Source organism: Jatropha curcas, chromosome 9, assembly GCF_041381405.1.
Source record: "Jatropha curcas cultivar XTBG-Jc1 chromosome 9, XTBG_Jcur_1.0, whole genome shotgun sequence".
NCBI lineage: Eukaryota > Viridiplantae > Streptophyta > Magnoliopsida > Malpighiales > Euphorbiaceae > Jatropha > Jatropha curcas.
In genome coordinates this window covers 9,789,010-9,809,303 of record NC_143159.1, presented here as the reverse complement: position 1 = coordinate 9,809,303, position 20,294 = coordinate 9,789,010, and the positions used below count along the sequence as shown (strand labels likewise).

Here is a 20,294-nt window from a genome sequence, read left to right as displayed (position 1 = left end):
TCTCCTCTTTTTTTTTTTTTTTTTTTTTTTTTTTGTTTTTTTAAATCCATGTGCTAGATTGTCACAGACTAACCAACTTCAAGTTACTTGATTGTCATAATAAATAAATAAATAAATAAACATTCTTTCTGAGTCTTATCTATTATTGGCCATCAAATCGTAAAACCTTAAGTATACAAATGAGATGTGACACAGAGCGTTCCACTAAATTTTTTGTTTCTATCGGCAATAAAAAAATACACCCATAACTAGCTTGAAATTGTTAAACAAAAACTTGACAAAAACAATACAGTTAGATTATGAAATCCTCTCCTTCTTTTGAACTAAGAAAAAGAGATGCAAAATATTCCAAAAAAACTCACCTATAATTAAGCAACAGTAAAAATAACTACAACCAACCTATGGATTGTGGCTGAGTTAACAATTGAGGCTGAGCATATTGGAAGAGCTCTCGGATACAATCCCAATTAAACGCACTTGCAATGAGGGGCGAAGAGCTTTAACTGTGATTAAGCCCCGATCATATTAGGCAGTTTCTAGATATACGGTCTGGATACCAGTGGTTACACAAAAAAACCAAGTTAAAAAGTCCACTAAAGCGTCAACATTCTTCTTATCTAAAAGAAATCAGTAAATACGTTCTTATGTCTCCTAACCAAGTTGAATGAAATATGAGTACAAACTAAAGAGAGAGCTTCTATTTTATTAAAATTTTTCTCCAAATCTAAGGTCGCTTGTCTTTACCTAGCATTCAAGTTACTGTATTTCTAGAATTTGATTCAACAACTTTTAAAATCCAAAGAAGCAAAAAGCTGAATGGCTTCAAAAATAACAAGAATCTCAGCTTTATTAGAGTCCAAAATTCCAAACTTTTTTGTAGAAGATGCAAACAATTAACTTCACCCATTGAATTTCTCAAGCCACTCCTTGTTCCTACAGACTCGGTTTACTGAGAGCTGAACCATTTACATTAAATTTGAAAAACCTGGGCAAAGGTGCAATCCAACCAACAAAATCATGATCAGGATGCCTATTCCCATTTGGACCATGTAAACTATCACAAACAAGAAGGGGAAACGAAGCCCAATATGAAAAATTGGCATATAAATTTCTATTCTTAAATTTAATAATTTCGGAACTCTTTAGCTTAATAATATCAAGAATAGCCAAAGCATCTACAATTTCAGTTGAAAAACTGCTTTGTTTCTTCTTAGCCACAACGACCAAAGAATAATGAAAAACACCATATTCCAAACTATATGTGAACCAAGTGTAGAGACAAAACTGTCCCATTGCCAGTCAAAATTGATCACATAAGGAGGGCTTACTGCTGAAACACCCCACCACCTAAAAACCAAATACCATACTTCACTTGCCAATGGACATAAGAGCAAAACATGATTAGTGGTTTCAATCTCTATATTACACAAAGACCAATTTGTTTTGCTAGGATTGACAATAATATTTCTTATGAAAAAGTTCAATTTGCAAGGAATCATAATGAGGAAGCATTTCCAAGCAAAATTTGAAATTTTTGCAGGAATAAGATAGGACCATAGATATTTCAAATTGAAATCAATACCATAGTTTTCAACTTCGTTTCGCTCAATCAAAGAATAAAAATTCTCAATAGAAATTGCACTTTTTTTTTTTTAATCATGAGTCCAAATTACTTTATCTTCTTGATCTGGAATTAAAAAAATATCATTTAGCTCTGATTCTAATTGTTTCTAGGTATCCGATTCAAAACATCTCAACTCCCTTTTCGATTCAATATCCTATTTCCACAAGCCATCCAAAATTGTACCTTATTGATGAATGCTAGCTCTTTTATTTGAGGCGAGTCTGAATAGTCTAGGATGAATAGCTCTTAAAGGGATTTCATGTACCAACCAAACATGAATTTGTTTTCCGTTACCAACGATCCATTTGAAAACAATTCTCAAATATCTGCAATTTGAGGTTGATTGGAACCAATAGAAACAATATCCTGCAAAAGAGGAACAAGTTTTTTCCATAAATTCAACTTTGAGTTGGATGTAGAGAAAACGTACTCTTCATATTTTGCTATCAATATTTTTTCCATAAAAACCTTTTTCAAATTTGAACATCCACCACCATTTACCAAGAAGAGCCATGTTCTTAAACCACCTGCCTTTTTGCTAGTAGAAATGGTCTTCCATGCTACCCAATTTAATGGTTTTTCGCCTTCCATTCCCTTTCCCCACAGAAATTGTCTTTGAATACATTCAATCCGGGAGATGACTGAAACAGGAGCTTTGAATATTGACATATAATACAAGGGAAGAGGGCGAAGTACAGACTTTATCAATGCCACTTTACCCACCACAAAAAGATATCTTGCTTTCCATCTCGTTAGTTTTGATTTGAATCTTTCAATGATCGGTTGCCATGATATTATCTTTCTTGGGCTACCGCCAATTGGGATGCCTAAATATTAAACGGAAAGGCATCCTTTTGAGCAATTCAATGAATTAGCCAAATTGCTCAACCCCTCTTCAGATAAGTTTAACCCGAATAATTTACTCTTGATAAAATTTATCTTTAAACCAGAAGCAAGTTGAAAGCACAAAAACAGTCTCTTTAAATTTCTCATTTGCTCCAAATTAGCTTTGTAAAAAATTACCGAATCATCAGTGAATTGCAAATATGATATAGCCTCCTCCAAGCTCCCACTTTTACTCCAGAGAGAAAACCACCAATTGCTGTGTTATTTAGAATGACATTTAACCTCTCTGCAGCTATAAGAAAAAGAAAGGGGGGAGAGAAGGTCCCCTTGTCATTAAAAACTCATTTGTAGGAGACTCATTCACAAGAATAGATAACTTTGAGTTGCTTAAGCATTCTGACATCCACAATCTCCATTTAGGACCAAATCCCATCTTTTCCATTGAGTCTAGAAGAAAATGCCAATTGATACAATCATATGCCTTCTCGAAGTCTACTTTAAAAGTGACTCCTTTGCTTTTCGCTTTTTAAGCTCATGGACAATTTCACTGCAAATCAAAATCCCATCCATCATCTGTCTACGACTAATAAAAGCAGATTGTGGTTCACCAACAATACTACCTATTACCTTTCTCAACCGCAATGTTAATAATTTAGCAATGATCTTGTATACACTGCTTATTAGAGAGATGGGTCTGTAATCATTTGGGCATTGAGGAGAGCTCTTCTTAGGGATAAGAGTTATAAAACTAGAATTTATCCTTTTATCATTCTACCAGAAGAGTAGAATCCATAGAAAACTTTGCATAACTCTTCCTTAACAATCTCCCAAATTTTTTTGTAGAATTCATATATGCATCGGGTTGAGCTTTCGTCAAGTCACAGCTCCATAGTGCCACTTTTATCTCCTCTTCTGAAAACGGCATCTCTAGCATAACTCTATCTTCTAAAGAAAGTTTTTTAAAAGAATGGCTAGAAAGAACATGCCTTTTTACACGCCTCTCCCTATAGACACCAGCAAAAAATTGTTTGGATTCCTACTTGATTTTATCCTTGTTTGATAACCAATCACCATCCACATTCAAGCCTCCAATGAAATTCTTGATGTACCTTCTGTTGACCATTATTGAAAAAGTGTGTTTGCATCACCAGCCTTGAGCCAATTTAACCCCAGCCTTTCGCTTGAGAATACTTTCATTATAGCGATGAATCGCCCAAAGCTTGGACGATAAAGCCTTTCTATTTGAAACTTCTTCCTCAGAGAGAGTACCAACCTCAACTTTTAAATCTAATTCGTGAATTGACTTAATAAAACTTGCAATTTCTTCTTGGACAATCCCAAATGTATTTTTGTTCCTTTCTTTGAGTGCTTGCTTTAATCTTTTTAATTTGCTCAAACAAACAAAGCCATCCCACCCAACGATCCCATCCTTCTTCCAATTCTCCTCGACTAGTTTCAAGAAATCAACATGTTCACACCAAACATTAAAAAAGCGAAAAGGTCTTGGTCCCTAATCCGCTAATTCTTCTCCAAGGAGAATGGAACAATGATCTTATATACTTCTCATAAGGCCAAAGTTTTGAAGCCTCGGCCATTTAGAAATCAAATTTTACAAACTAAAAACCTGTAAAGTTTGCTCATTTTGCTTCCATCTGCATTTATCCAAGTAAAACTTCTATTAATTAAAGGAAAATCCAACAGATCACAAGATGAGATGAAAGAGTTGAACTCATTGTTACCAGAAGATTCTAGCCTGCACCCTTTCCTTTCAAGAGGATCCCTAACTGCATTGAAGTCACCATCGAAACAAAACAACCCATGAGCATTTTGAGCCACATTCTTCAAATCATTCCACATGGTGTTTCTTGTTCCACTTCCAGTAGGAGCATAGACATTTATTAAATTACAAAGCTCTTCTTCATTAGAAAACTTACTTAAAATCCACAGAAAACCATTTTCTACATTTAAACCAATTTTAGAGAAAGAGGCCTTATCCCAAATTGACAATACCCCACCGAAAGCCCCCTCTGATTTCACAGAAGCCCAATCAAAATTTGTTTCTGTCCAAAGTTTTTCCACAAAATTCCTACTCAACTCAGATTTCTTCGATTCCTGCAAAAAAATAACATTCACTTTCTCATTTCTCGCCAAGCTTCTATTGATCTAATTTTCCCTTTCCTCCCTAACCCTCTTACATTTAAAGAAAGAATTCTAGGCACTACCAGTTTTGTTTAGAAATATGACCACCTAACCATCAAAAGAAGAAGAAACTACTGTTACAGTTCCACAAACCCTTAAATCATGTCATTGTCTGGGCCATTATAGGTCAAAGCCACTGCCTTTCCTATTTCCTAACTTCTTTATGCTTCAATTTCCTTTTCCATATTTTCTCCATCTGCTAAAGCCCTTAGATCACCATTTTCACTTTTTTTGTGTGTTTTCTGAATTCCCCATTATTAACTTTGATCTTTTATTTGTTTTCCTACGACAATCGGCTTGTATTTTTCTAGAGAAAGACCCATCTGTGATAAGAGGAAAATTGGCTTGTTTACTTCTTCCATCTCCATTCTCTTAACATTATAATTTGATAAGTCCACAGTTAATTGGATACCATTTGCTTAAAAAGAATCATTTTTACCATTTAGCCCACTTACTTGTTGAGAATTAAGGTTCAATCCTCTTTGAGTAGGCTGGCCCAATTCATTCTCTCCATAATCTATGTCATTAATTGTTAAAAAAAGAATTTGCATACTTCTTTCAGACCCTTTATTTATGTTTGCCTTGCAATCCGTTTTAACTTCTCTATTGGAATAAGGATCCAACACTTCCTCCATGTTCTACAAATACCGCGGTCATCCAATCCAAAGGTCTATATTTGAATGAGTTGTCTCCTTCGTCTGATTGACTTTCTCTTCTTTGTCGCTTAGACTCTAATCGGGTTTTTTTACCGGCGATACACCCTCCTACCTGAATGTATGGACATACATCTTAAAGATACATTCTCCCACCATTGATCGCCAACTAATTCTTCTTTACTCAATTCAAAATCAAAAGGGCTAACTAAATTTTCTTCTATAACTTTCACCAAATAAATATGGTCGTCCACTTTCACCTGCATGGAAGTATTGATGGTTTGTGGGAATTTTGTTGACACTTGTATCCTACCATCATCCAATCTGGCTTTTGATTTTTTGGCCTCATCTATGCTTACAAAGAAACCAATCAAAGAGCCAACCTTTTGAAAAAAATTCTTCACACCATATATTAACAGGGAACCCTTTGCACTTTAACCAAACAAGACGGTAAGATCCCTAAACAATACCAGGACTCTATGGTTTGCAACCAGAGAACCAATGAGTATATAATTATCATTATCCAAAAAAGATTTCATCTCCTCCGTTTATTGAAACTATAGCAGGACCTTGCAACCTCCCGTTGAGACCCTTTGATAAGAGAGTTTACTTGATTCTTTTCTTATGAAAAAGAATTGAGCTGGATCATGTAACCACCCAATCCCGCATTTTTCCAGCCATTCCAAATTCTTTTTTAAGTGACGGAAACTCCATTGAAGCCCACACAAGAGTATCCTTGTTAATAAGATACCCTTATAGATGTTTCAGCTACTTTTTGACTGACAACATTGATCGACACTTTTGGCTTGCTTAAGACAACTTTTGTGTACTTCCTGTTGTCCCAAGAGTTGTGGCTGAAGAAACCTGTTTTGGCTTTTTCTCTGAACCATATTCAACACCAGCTTCCCTTTTGCCTTCAATTGATCCTTGGCCTTTCTTGCCCATAACTTGTAGTTTCCAATCCATATATCAGATAAATCATAAGACAATTTGCTAGGGTCAACAACTTCAGCGAAATGCACAAGCCCGAATCTCTGGCCCTTTTGTTTCTTTTAGCAGGAATAAAGACATCTAGAACAGAATCAAATCTCAACAAAGATGTTCTTCAAACTCAGGCCATCCCAGTTTTCCGGAAAGCTGCAGAAGTAGAACGATGTGCCGTTTAACTCCATTCCTAAAGACTTCCTTTTCTTCCATAGGATTGTCTAAAACTTAAGTACCTTTTTTTCTTTTTTTTTTTTCGTTGACCAACTTAGCAAGCCCTTCTTCTCCTAGTTTTTTTTTTTTGTTTGTTGGGTATGTGAACGACTAGAAGGCCTAGAACTGTAAAGAATTGGTAGCAGCAGAAGATTAAGCTAAACACTAAACATCTTCTGCTTTGAAAAGATTAATTACACTAAATATGACAGAGAATGAGAAACTTTTGCAAGAGCATGAACTACTCCATTCGCAGATCGATGAACAAAAACAATAGACACATATTAGTCTCCGCTATAAGAGACTTACAATCACTAGCATTCCAAAAGATGAGCGATCGGAATAAGTTGAATTCGAAATCGCTTTAACAAAAGTTGAGCATTTGATTCCAGAATAACATTACTCCACTACTTTGTTTTGATTTAGCTTAAGGCTTCTCTCACAGCCATCATCTCAGCAACCTTATTTATTTTTCTATTATTACTAATCAATCCAGTTAATAATTTAATTAAAGTAATAATCTTGTAATTCTAATGTCTTCTTTTCTTTTAAATAATTTCAGATTTATTACTGTTATTAAGCAAATCAATTTCATTGAACTTCGAATCTCGATTAAAATACAGTTAACTACAAATAAATAATAATATTTCATTCTCTTCATGACAAAAGGCCAAAAAAGGGTGAGAATCATATAGAGTTCTTTTTTTTGAAAACAAAAACAATTTCTTTTTTAATAAATAACCTTCCAAAATAGCTCAAGTCTGCTGCTATAAATCAAATAAGAAACAGGAACCATATGTTAATCTTCTTGAACCTATTTTTCTCCACTAATGGATTCTCAAACTGAACTCGTAGTATTAATCTTTATTCTCTTTTCCTTCTTTCTCCTCCAATCTCCATCTCCAACTTTCGCAAACGCACTACTATTACTCAAAACCATATGTGATAAAACTTTAAACCCCAAATTTTGCATGGAAACTCTCCAATCCGACCATCGAACTCCATCAGCCACAAATTATAAAACCCTAGCCAAAATTACCTTTGACTTGGCAATTCATGACTCAATGAAAACTCGAGATCACATTAATGGCTTGTTATAGCAACAAACCCATATTCAAGACAGCCCTAAAAAAGTGTGTAAACTATTATTCTTACATCATATGGCGTTTTAGAAGTCCGTATAGTGAGGTTGAAGAAGAAGAATATAAAACTGCTAATTATGATACGTTGGTGGCTGCTGATGGCGCTGACTATTGTAAAAAGGCACTTGCCGATGGTAAGGCTCGTGTTAAAACAATGTCGGATAAAATCAAAGTTACAAAGTATTTTATCAATATTGGAGATAGGGTTACAACCCTCCAAATCATGATATATCGTTACCATCTGCAAATAGTAACGAGATTACACAACCTGAGTTAAGGAGAAGCACTAGAATTTGGGTAAAACCTTCTTGGATGCAAGACTCTGTGGGAACTTGTGGGCTTTCGCCTAACAAAACGACTTAGCATTATGTCAAGGCCCAAAGGCCCAAGGGAAGATGGAATGTGTCAAAGCCCACCCAGATAAAATCCAGGACAATTACCATATAGCGATTGGATTCCTCGCAGAAAGCCCAACCGTTTAACCAAAGTCTGAATAAAAATGTTAGGTGTGGGCTTGGGAAGGCGTTAGGCAGCCAAGCCCACCCAACCATGGCACCAACCTCCACTTTGTTGGTTTATTTAAATAAAGGTTGATTTTAATTTTTAAGCCTGATTATTTAATGAAAATTCTTTTCAAAGAAAAGTTTTAATTTTGAAAACCAAAAGATTGTTTAAACATTGATATGGCATCAATCACAAATGTGAAAATAAATTAAGCATCCACAACAAACTACTAAACATACAAAGAAAGGAGGGAAGAGAAAAGAATTACATCTCAAAAATAATCCTACAACTAATTAATTACATCCCCTTTCAAGAAATAAATAAATATCCTACAACCAATTAATTACATTCCCACAAATAATAAGTAAATGAATAAGTAATCTAATCAAATAATCATAATCATTCATCTAAAAGATATGACATACAACCTTAACCATTCATCTAATAAATATCTAAAATAACAAAATAAATAATAAAGTCTCAGTTAATTAAAATTACAAAAACAAGACATATGCAATAAAATCTAAATTATGATGCAAGAGAAAAGTAATACAAGTTAAACTAAAATTATCATAAAACAACTGAGAAAATCATTTAAAATCAAATAAAATGATATAAATTATTAAAATTAAAAAAATTGGAAGATTAGAATTTAAAAACTAGAAAATATAATATTACATAATGAATAAAATAAATAAATAAATAAACAATAAAGACAACCAAAACCATCAATTGGTTAGCTGCCTCTGATCAACGGGTGCGTAAAGGTTTATTACTGGTACGCAAGGCTTAACAACAATATGTGCGTAAGCCTTTTACATACCAGTTTGCATTTGATACGAGCCAGTATGAGATTCCAGCGTTTTCAAGGGAAAATATTACTGAAATAAGCCACAAAACTCAGGTTCCTTACCCATATTAACACCAAATCAACTAAGATCACCTCAGATTCGTTTTTTTTAAAACACAAAGCCATGTTTATTTAATTACCTCAACAAAAATCAGATTTAAACCAGAAAATATAACACCATCAATGGACTCTATAAAAAATTACATAGAAAAATCTAACACCTCTATTTTCGATTAGTTTGTTGAGTTTGAGAACTCAAAATCTAAACACTTATAAGATATAGATCATTGATAGTAAATGTTTTTAACTAGAGCAATAGAATGTCCATTAAATAATAACATGACATTATGGATTTTTGATGTGTTAATGCCCTCAGTTCAAGAATTTTTTACCTTTTTCGATTCCTGAACTAATTTTCATTCGTTAGTTGTCTAAGATACAATCCTTTTCTTCGTATCGAGGAATTCGTCTCTTCTCTTCCTCTCCTTCTTACTTCTCATGTCTATTTTTCTGCTATTTTTCTTGCTGTTTTGTTTTAATAAGTTTTCTTCTCTTTTTTTGTTGCTGCTATATTCCCCTCCCCCTCTTAAGCTCATGTCCCTCTCCTTTTATATCCTACCATCAGGTTTGTCTTTTAATCCCTTTTTAGACTTTGTATTAGGCTTGAACTCTCTTTAGTTGCCTCCCCTCAACCTTCACGTTTTTTCTTTTAGAATCTTGAATTTTAATGATTTGAAGGCTAGCAACAATGGGGTTTTATGGGCTAATTATTTGGGCCAAAACCTGAAACTAAACGTAATTAATTAAGCTAGTTTATAATTATGAGCAAATATTAACCTTTTACAATTTTAAACCCAATAATTTTATTCTCTAAGAAACCCAATAGGTACCTTAATTTAAGAAAAGTGTGAACTGAATAATCCGAAAAACCACCAATGCCAAATTAATTAAGAATCTGAGAATTTTCATCATCGAGCGTATGGGTAAAAATTGAGCATTAATAGAACTATTACTTCTAATGGCACATCAGATGTTACTTAGTAGCTTTTATCAAGTAACATTTCTTTTCCTTACTCTTTCAATTCCATTGATTCCCTTATTTTTTCATCCATTATATAGTGCGTGCATATCCAATTTGTCTAAAGTCCTTGAACCTGTTTCTTATAATCATGCTGGATCTGATTTCAATTGGATACATGCTATGCAACTAGAAATTGATGCCTTGGAAACAATAATACATGGGTCCTTATTGATTTACCTAAAGGCAAGAAAGCGGTAGGATCAAAGTGGATATATAGACTAAAATACAAATCAAATGGGTCTGTTGATAGATATAAAGCCCGCTTGGTAGCTAAAGGCTATACTCAGCTATTAGGTCTAGATTACAATGACACTTTTTCACCTGTTGCTAAGTTGGTGACAGTAAGGTTGTTCTTAGCTATTGCTACTGCAAAAGGCTGGCCTATTCACCAACTAGACATAAATAATGCGTATTTGCATGGAACATTAAATGAAAACATATATATGATACCACCTGCAGGATACCATAAAGCAAACTGGGACAAGTTTATAAGTTACTGAAGTCCCTATATGGTTTAAAACAAGCAGGTAGATAATGGAATAGGGAATTCACTAAGCATTTAATAGAATATGGGTTCACACAATCTTCATATGTCCATTATTTATTCACCATAGGTCCTAATTCCAGCTTTATAGCACCATTGGTATACATTGATGATATTTTACTCACTGGTTTTGATGAATCCTTACTAGTTGGTGTCAAGCATTTTTTGAATGACATTCACAATTAAAGACATTGGACATGCAAAATTCTTCTTGGGATTAGAGATTGCTAGGTCAATTCCTGGCATGTGTATTACTTAAAAGAAATACATTCTTGACCTAGTACAAGAGGCAGGAATCTTATATGCCAAACTAGTATATACACCTTCCATCCAAAGTCTCAAACTCACTTTAGAAAATGGTGAACCATTGAAAGAACATGAACATTATAGAAGTTTAGTAGGCAGGCTGCTTTACCTAAGCCTTACTAGACCAAATGTAACCTTTTCTGTACAACAATTAAGCCAATTTATGCAACATCCCACCTCCACTCACTTGAAGGTAGCATTACATGTCCTCAAGTACCTAAAAACCTTCCCTAACACAGGGTTATTCTTCCCTGCATCCAACTCCTATACCTTGAAAGCATTTTATGATGTTGATTGGGCATCTTGCCTCACCACTATGAGATCTTTATCTGGATATTGTATATTTTTTGTGATGCACTCATTTCATGAAAATCCAAAAAGCAGAACACTGTTAGTAGATCCATTGCAGAAGCTGAGTACAGGGCCATGGCTGTGACTGTTTGTGAATTAAGTGGATCTCATACATTTTCAGGGATTTCCAAATCCCATTATCTCTACCCATCACATTATCTTGTGACAACCAAATGGCTCTTCACATAGCAGCAAACTCGGTCTTCCATGAGAGGACGAAGCACATTGACATTGACTGCCATATGGTGAGAGATCAACCCCAACAAGGGTTCATTACTACTAAATCCTGCCTAGCAAAGAACAATTAGCTGATGTGTTCACCAAGACATTACCCTCTGCGCAGTTTTCTCATCTTTTGTCCAAGATCGGTTTGATGGAATTCTCACCAACTCCATCTTTGGGGGTCCCGGGGGGGGGGTGTGTTAAATATATTATTTGTATTTATTTTATTTTCTATTTTGCTGTCCCCACTTGACAACTCAACATGTTTTACCTTACCTTCCATAATGTTCTAGATTAGTTTTATATAAACACAGTAGCTATATCATTTTGTTTTAATCAATGAGAAACAAATTTTTTCCCAATTCTCTTTTGACTTCATCTCTGAGATTTCTCTCAATCTTGAATATGTTAGCTTAAAATCTCATCATAATAGTCTAACTTCGTTAGCCGCAAATTATAAAATCCTATAGCAGAAATTACCCTTGACTTAGCACTTCATGACTCCAATATAAAACTTGAAAGTCATGTTTGACAACAGCTTTTTAAGTAGTTTTTAGTTATTTTTTATAGTGTTCGATAAGATAGCGTTTGAATTAACTTTTAAAAATTGAAGTAGCGTTTTATAAAAAGTTCATCCCTGTAATGCTTAGTTTTTACCATTTTATAAAAAAACTACTCAAACAATAATTAACTATTAAAACAACTAACAATTATCAAAATACCAAATTTTGCCGAACAGACCCAAAATCACATCAATAGCTTGACAAGCAGCAACAAACCCATATCCAAGCCAGCATAAAAAAGTTTGTAGACTAGTATACTTGTATCGTAGGTTTTAGAAGCGTGCATAGTGACATTGAAGAAGAAGATTTTGAATCTGCTAATTATGATACGTTAATTAGTGGTTGCTGATGGTGCTAGCAATTGTGAAAAGGTACTTGCTGCTGCTGATTCTCGTATTGAAATGATGTCGCATAAAATCCAACTTAGTAACTTACATTGTATTTTATTCATATTGGAGATAGGGTTATAACTATTGTTTGAGATTCTAATTTCTAAGTCTCATGCAACAACTAATTGATCATCGGTTATTTGCATGTTTTTTTAAATCACTAATAAAATTAAGAGATATATGTATTTACATCCTTTTGAATATTTCTTCCCTTGATATTATATATATATATATATATATATATATATATATATGTTATATCTATTAATATGAATGCCAAATTGAATTATATTTTTTATAATAATTCTAGAATCATATATATATATATATATATATATATATATGTTATATCTATTAATATGAATGCCAAATTGAATTATATTTTTTATAATAATTCTAGAATCATATATATATATATATATATACACACACACAAGTTATTTATAGTTTCTTTTGGCATTATTATTGCAAAAAACGGAAAAAAAAAAATCTCATATGCCAAGAATGGCAATTTTTATATAACTATTTTTGTGAGCCCAATGCCAGATTTTGTAGCAACAGAATCCAATGGGTTATTGAAGTTATTATGAATAAAAAAAAAAAAAAAATCTTGAGAGGTTAAGTAGACAGATTTCCATTTTACCAATTCCTTTTATTTAAATTGGTAAAAATTTTTATAAATGGGAAACAAATTGCCAGATTGACTTTCCATGTTTAATTAATAATTAATAAAAATTGAATTTCCGTAATTAATTAATAATTTAAAAAATTGATTTTTCTTTAAAAGAGTTGATATTGCAACCTTAAAAAATAAAAATATTGATTAACCTTTATTTATTTTTATTTTTCAGCCGATTTGAATTTAAAAAATTATGGTGAGTTCTAGTCCAAACTGACTCGGTAAGCATGTCTAATGACATGTTTTGTCAGAGACAGTTTTGGCATATTTTATTTGAGATAGTGTAAGATGTACACCGGATGATCAAAGATCCAGTCACCCAACAGCAGAAATTCTTAGGTAGTTCCTAAGTATACACCATTAAAAAAAAAAAAAAAAAAAAAAAAAAACATTAAGTTCCAATACAGATAAATCAGTTGCTAATTCACGATAGATTATAAAAAAAATTAACAAATAGAATCCAAATCATACACAAACTAATCTTTCAATTTTTCATAATTCGCTGTATACGAATAGAGAGAAAAGCTCTGATACCATGTAAGTTTAGATAGGCTGGAAAATATTTTCATTAACTTGAAACTGTTATTTGGTACAAATACACATATTCATTGGATAAATACATGTAAACAATAGTTGGTTAGCTAAACTAATTTACATAAATAGCTGGTTTATCATTTTGTTATCCTAACGCATTGAGCCTATGGACAAAAGAAAAAAAAAGAATCAGATACGGTTTTTTTTTTTTTTTTAATATAATTTCAACAAATAATTTCAAAAAAAAAAAAAAAAAAAAAAAAAAAAAAAAAAAAGGAAAACTTCCCAAAATAGTTTCCAACATACTCCTATAAATCAAACAACAACCAGAAACGAAACCCAAATCTTCTTTGAACCTATTTTCTCTGCTAATGGATTCTCAAACTAAATTTGTAGTATTAATCTCTCTTATCTTGTCCTTCTTTCTCCTCCAATCTCTACCTCCAACTTCTGCAAACCCATTACCATTACTCAAAAACATATGTGATAAAACCATAAACCCTAAATTCTGCATGAAAACTCTCCAATCCGACAGTCGGACTTCATCTGCAGCAAATTATAAAACCCTAGCAAAAATTACCTTTGACTTGGCCATTAATGACTCAAACAAAACTCGAGATCACATCAATGGCTTGATAAGCAGCAGCGGATCCATATTTAAAGCCGCCCTAAATCAGTGTGTAGACGATTATGCTTACATAACAGCGTGTTTTAGAAGTGCGTATGGTGAGGTAAAGAAGGAGAGTATCAAACAGCTAATTATGATACGTTGGTGGCTGCTGATGGTGCTGACTATTGTGAAAAGGCACTTGCCGATGCTAAGGCTCGTATTGAAACGATGTCGGATAAAATCCAAGTTACAAGGTATTTTATCAATATTGGAGATAGGGTTACAAGTATTCTTTGGAATTCTATGCCTCCTGCAACCTAGTGATCATATATATATATATATATATATATATATATATATATGTTTATCGAGGAATTTTAAATGAGATGGTATCTCTACTAATATATATATGCCATATTGGATATAGTGCTTATAATTCTAGAATCATATAATTTAATTATGGCTTTGATAGCATCCACATTTGAAAATATGCTACCTTTAATAAATAACTAATCCTAAAATATCTCCAAAATCTCTGATTAATATCTTTATTTATCTCACACAATCTCCGTCAAATAAATATAACGATAGATAAGTGAGAGTGGAGAGATTTTCTCCGCTGTCTCCTCTAAATCTAAAATTAATATGTTTTTAAGATAAATTATATTATATTTCAGTAGTACTTTTTCCATCTAATCTATTTAAAAGAAATATATACTAGTAAAAAATATATTACTATGAGTAGATGATTGAAAATTGATGTTTAGTTGCTAGCCACATTCTAGTATTACAAAATTTTAAACATTACAAAATTTTAAATTGGTTAATGGCGACGTTAACTGAGAAATTGAGACATGTTTATTATGTATGAATCTTTCAGTATCACATATTTGGATGTGAGTCTAATCTTGCTTGTAGACTTCTTGCTATTGGTACAAATGGCACATTATATTCCTATAAATTCGTCATTTTCTTTTTTTAGTCAGAAAACTAAGCTTTATTATTATTAGTATAAAATGATTCAATGGATAGGAAAAGAACTCCACGACACCAGGTAGCATCTACACCCATGCCAATAGGCTTTCGCCTTTACACCCACAAATCCTATCCTGGAGATGCACATTAAAAAACCAACAGCTTAGTGTAAAACAACACACAATACCAGCAGAAAATTTAAGAATGAAAAACTGTCAAATAAGAGAAGAAGAAGAAATTAATGACTTCTATGACAATCTTCCTTTCACGAGAGAGGAAAGCAAAAAAAGCATAGAAGCAATCTAATCAAAGATAAAAAATGAGGAGAATTGAATCAAAGGCAAGCCAAGCAAAAAACGGTGTTTCTGCATCAACACTAGGGATGGAAGCGGTTTTAATCCATTTAAATAGGATATGGGTAATTATAAATGGATTTGAGATGAGTACGGATAGTGAAATTAATACCCATAATGAATACGGGTGGGTATGGGTATAGGTCTTTGGATATCTGCTACGCATTATTGTGTTGGGAAAAAATTATGCAAAATCCCTAATAAGTCAGATTTATGAGGGAGCAAAAGAAAATAATAACACATAATTTGATAACGGAGTTGGGCCAATCTTGCCTACGTTTCTGGACTGCAGCAAATCTTTTATAAGAGAAAAATAAATAAAGTTTTTACATACACTCACAATCCTCTATCCAAGAATACCCAAAAAATTAGGCTTAATTTTTCTTCTTGGATAATCTCTCTATTTTTCTCTCTTACAATTGCTCTCTCATTTACTGATCTACATTTTTGCTATCTTTCTGCTTGCTGGTGCTGCGTATATAGCTTGAGGCTTTGCTGTCTCTATTTATAGAAGAGGTGAATGCATAGGAATGCCGTGTACAACTCGATTGCCTTCCATTTTTGACTACGCATAGGAATGCCGTGTACAACTCCATTTGCACAAATTGCACATGTTTATTTATTTTTTTTTCTTCCTCCCTTTGGTGACTCACTTTCTTCCTTTCATTTATTTTCAAGAGCTCGTGGGTCCCACTGCCAACATACTCTGACAATCTCCCACTTGAAGATTGGTTTCAATCTGTCTTCACACATCAATCATGCGGCAGTCTTCTCTGGTCTGTTATTCTAGCAGGCCAACTGAAGTTGAGCACAACTTTAGTTTGTTAATGGTCACCACCTTTGTTAACATGTCAGCTGGATTCTTGTTTCCTTGAATCTTCTCTAACTTTAGCACATCATTCTCAAGCAGAGACCTGATGAAATGATATCGAAGACCAATGTGTTTTGTTCTAGAATGGAATGCTGAATTCTTTGCCAAATGTATTGCACTCTGACTATCACTATACAAAACATTCTTTTCCTGCATGAATCCCAACTCTGTTAACAAACCTTGAAGCCATATCATCTCTTTACTGGCTTTTGTCACTACGACATACTCAGCTTCTGTGGTGGATAGAGCTACAATCTTTTGTACCTGTGATATCCAACAAACAGCTGTTGTACCAACAGTGAAAATATAACTGTGGTGCTTCTTCGGTGATCAACGTCGCCTCCATAGTCCGCATCTACATAACCTGGTACTTTTAGTTCTTCTTTACCAAAGTACAAACACTTCTCAGTAGTGCCTCGTAGATACCTCAAAATCCACTTTACTGCTTCCCAATGAGCTTTCCCTGGATTTGACATATGCCTGGTAACAACTCCTATTGCATGGCCAATATCTGGTCTCGTACAGACCATCGCATACATCAAACTTCCTATGGCTGAAGCATAAGGAATTTTGGCCATGTCTTTTCTCTCTTCTTCCATCTGAGGGAACTGGTCCTTGGATAAGAGAAAATGGCTAGCCAAGGGTGTGCTGACTGACTTAGCTTCGTTCATGTTGTATCTTTGCAATACACGATTGATGTACTCCGCCTGAGATAACTACAACACCTGTTTTTGCTTATCTCTCGTGATTTGCATTCCAAGAATCTTTTTCGCTGAACCCAAGTCCTTCATGTCAAATTCTTTTGACAATTGCTTCTTTTGAAGTAGCAACAGTGGTCGTCATTGCACCTCTGGAAACCTTCACTGTGCATAAAGCCGTCAAATTTTCTGTACCACTGTCTTGGGGCTTGCTTCAAGCCATACAAGCTCTTCTTGAGCTTGCACACCATATTCTCTTTTCCTATTTCTGAGAATCCTTCTTGCTGGTACATGTATATCTCCTTATCCAAGTCTCCGTGAAGAAACGCTGTCTTTACGACCAACTGCTCAAGGTAGAGCCTTTCACTGGCAACAATACTCAACACAGACCTGATAGTATTGAGTTTTACAACTGGTACAAATATTTCGATGTAGTCAACTCCTTCCTTTTGCTGGAACCCTTTGACTACTAGTCGAGCTTTGTATCTCTTGGAACTATCATGTTCCTCTTTCACTCGGTACACCCATTTGTTGTGAAGTGCCTTCTTTCCCACGGGTAACTCAGTTAGTTCCCATGTTTGATTAGAGATTAAAGACTTCATTTCGTCTTTCATGGCGAGCTCCCACTTGCTGGCATCTGCCGTTTGACATGCTTCCTCAAAACATTTAGGTTCTCCTCCATTCATTCAGTAGAATTTTTGAGATATCGTCCACCTCTTCAAACACTGGCCCACTCTACTCTGAGTCGTTGGCCACTGGACTTTCTGAGATATCGTCAACCTCTGCAAACACTGGCCCACTCTACTTTGAGTCGCTGGCCAATGGACTTTCTGAGATATCGTCCACCTCTGCAAACACTAGCCCACTCTGCTCTTAGTCGCTGGCCACTGGATTTTCTGAGATATCGTCTACCTCTGCAAATACTGGCCCACTCTGCTCTGAGTAGCTGGCCACTAGACTTTCTGAGATATCATCCATCTCTGAAAACACTAGCCCACTCTGCTCTGAGTAGCTGGCCATTGGACTTTCTGAGATATCGTCCACCTCAGCAAACACTGGCCCACTCTGCTCTGAGTCGCTGGCCACTGGACTTTATGAGATATCGTCTAGTCTTTTCTTTTGCTGTGTTGAAGGCGGCATTACGGGAGAGCATTTAAACGAATAACCCCAAGTGCTTGTCTGTCTAGAAGATTCCAATCTTCTTCCTTCATAGCCTCTGGCTTCGTTCCGGAGAGAGGTTTGAAAAGACTTTTCTGATACAGATAATCCTCTATCTGCATTTTCCAAAAGCCAAAATCTGCACCGTCGAATTTTTCAATTTTCGACTTTCCTTCATCTGCGGCCATTGCTTCCACTCGAGTCTGACTCCGTGAATAGTACCAGCATACATGAATAGTAACAGTAATTTTCCTTCATCTGCAACAACTTTCCGAGCAGACAACACCAATAGACTCGTCGTAATTTTCTCATCGTCGTGGTATATTTATTTTCAAAGTATATCCACGGATCCGGTACCGCTATCTGACCGGCTAGACCTACTGAAACCTTCGGCTCTGATACCAGTTGTTGGGCATCAGCTCTGAAACCAGTTGTTGGGCATCAGCTCTGATACCAGTTGTTGGGAAAAAATTACGCAAAATCCCTAATAAGTCAGATTTATGAGGGAGCAAAAGAAAATAATAACACACAATTTGATAACGGAGTTGGGCCAATCTTGCCTACGTCTCCGGACTGCAGCAGATCTTTTATAAGAGAAAAATAAATAAAGTTTTTACACACACTCACAATCCTCTATCCAAGAATACCCAAAAAATTAGGCTTAATTTTTCTTCTTGGATAATCTCTCTATTTTTCTCTCTTACAATTGCTCTCTCATTTACTGATCTACATTTTTGCTATCTTTTTGCTTGCTGGTGCTGCGTATATAGCTTGAGGCTTTGTTGTCTCTATTTATAGAAGAGGTGAATGCATAGGAATGCCGTGTACAATTCCATTGCCTTCCATTTTTGACTACGCATAGGAATGCCGTGTACAACTCCATTTGCACAAATTGCACATGTTTATTTTTTTTTTTTCTTCCTCCCTTTGTTGACTCACTTTCTTCCTTTCATTTATTTTCAAGAACTCGTGGATCCCACTGCCAACATACTCTGACATATTGGGTACCCACGGGTATCCTATCCACTGTTAATAAAAATTTTATTTTAAATAAGTTCGATTTGAATAGTTAAAATTCGCGGGTAATACCCGTATAAAGATATTTTAAATGGATTTTGGACAGATACGGATAGCAAAAATTTAAACGAGTTTGGATATGAGTAGCTTAAATTTCATGGGTACAAGCCCTGCTTCCATCCCTATCTTTTCTTGCCAAAACATCAGCAAAACAATTCTTAGACCTTAAAACATTTGAGAAACTAACATGAACCAGTGGAGATAATTGTATCCATCTTGTTGAACCTATCCCACCATTGCCAAGGTCTTTCACATTTATTTGTTGCCCACAATAAGGCATTTCTGGAATCCGTTTCAACAATCAAAGGGAGTAGACTATATTGAGATGAACTAAAGATCTCAAGAGCATGTATAATCGCCAATAGTTCTGCTTCGTTTGATTCCATAACTCCCACATTTTTAAAGAACACGCAGCAAACCAGACCATTTGAGTCTCGTAGTACTCCTCTAATAACAGCAGGACCCGGTTTGCCTCTTGAGGAGTTATCTACATTAAATTTTAGAAGAGCTGCCCTTGGATTTTCCCAAATTGCAAAGCCTGTGCTTGCTCTACTTGTAATCCATCTTAAAGAATTATAAGAACTCACCAACATTGGAAAAGACAACCAATCACTAACTCCACAAGGAATATCAAAGATTTTAGCTTTAAGGAGCTCAAAACATCTGAATTTGATGTTATCTATCAAGTTTTCATCTTCAATCACTTCATTTTCGAAAATTAGACAATTTCTCCTCCACCAAATAGACCATAACCAACAAAGAAAATTATCATCCAAATGAAAGTGTTACCTTTAGAGAGAAGAATACTTTCCCATTGGCAAGCTAAGTCCACCACTTTACAAGGAAGCACACCAATGACACTCCACCA

General features: G+C 34.6%; 1 pseudogene; it reads left to right on the top strand.

Moving 5' to 3' along the window:
• The first annotated feature begins 13,986 nt into the window (after positions 1 to 13,986).
• LOC149493604 (pectinesterase inhibitor 1-like) lies at positions 13,987 to 14,615 on the top strand (annotated as a pseudogene).
• The last annotated feature ends 5,679 nt before the right edge of the window (positions 14,616 to 20,294 follow it).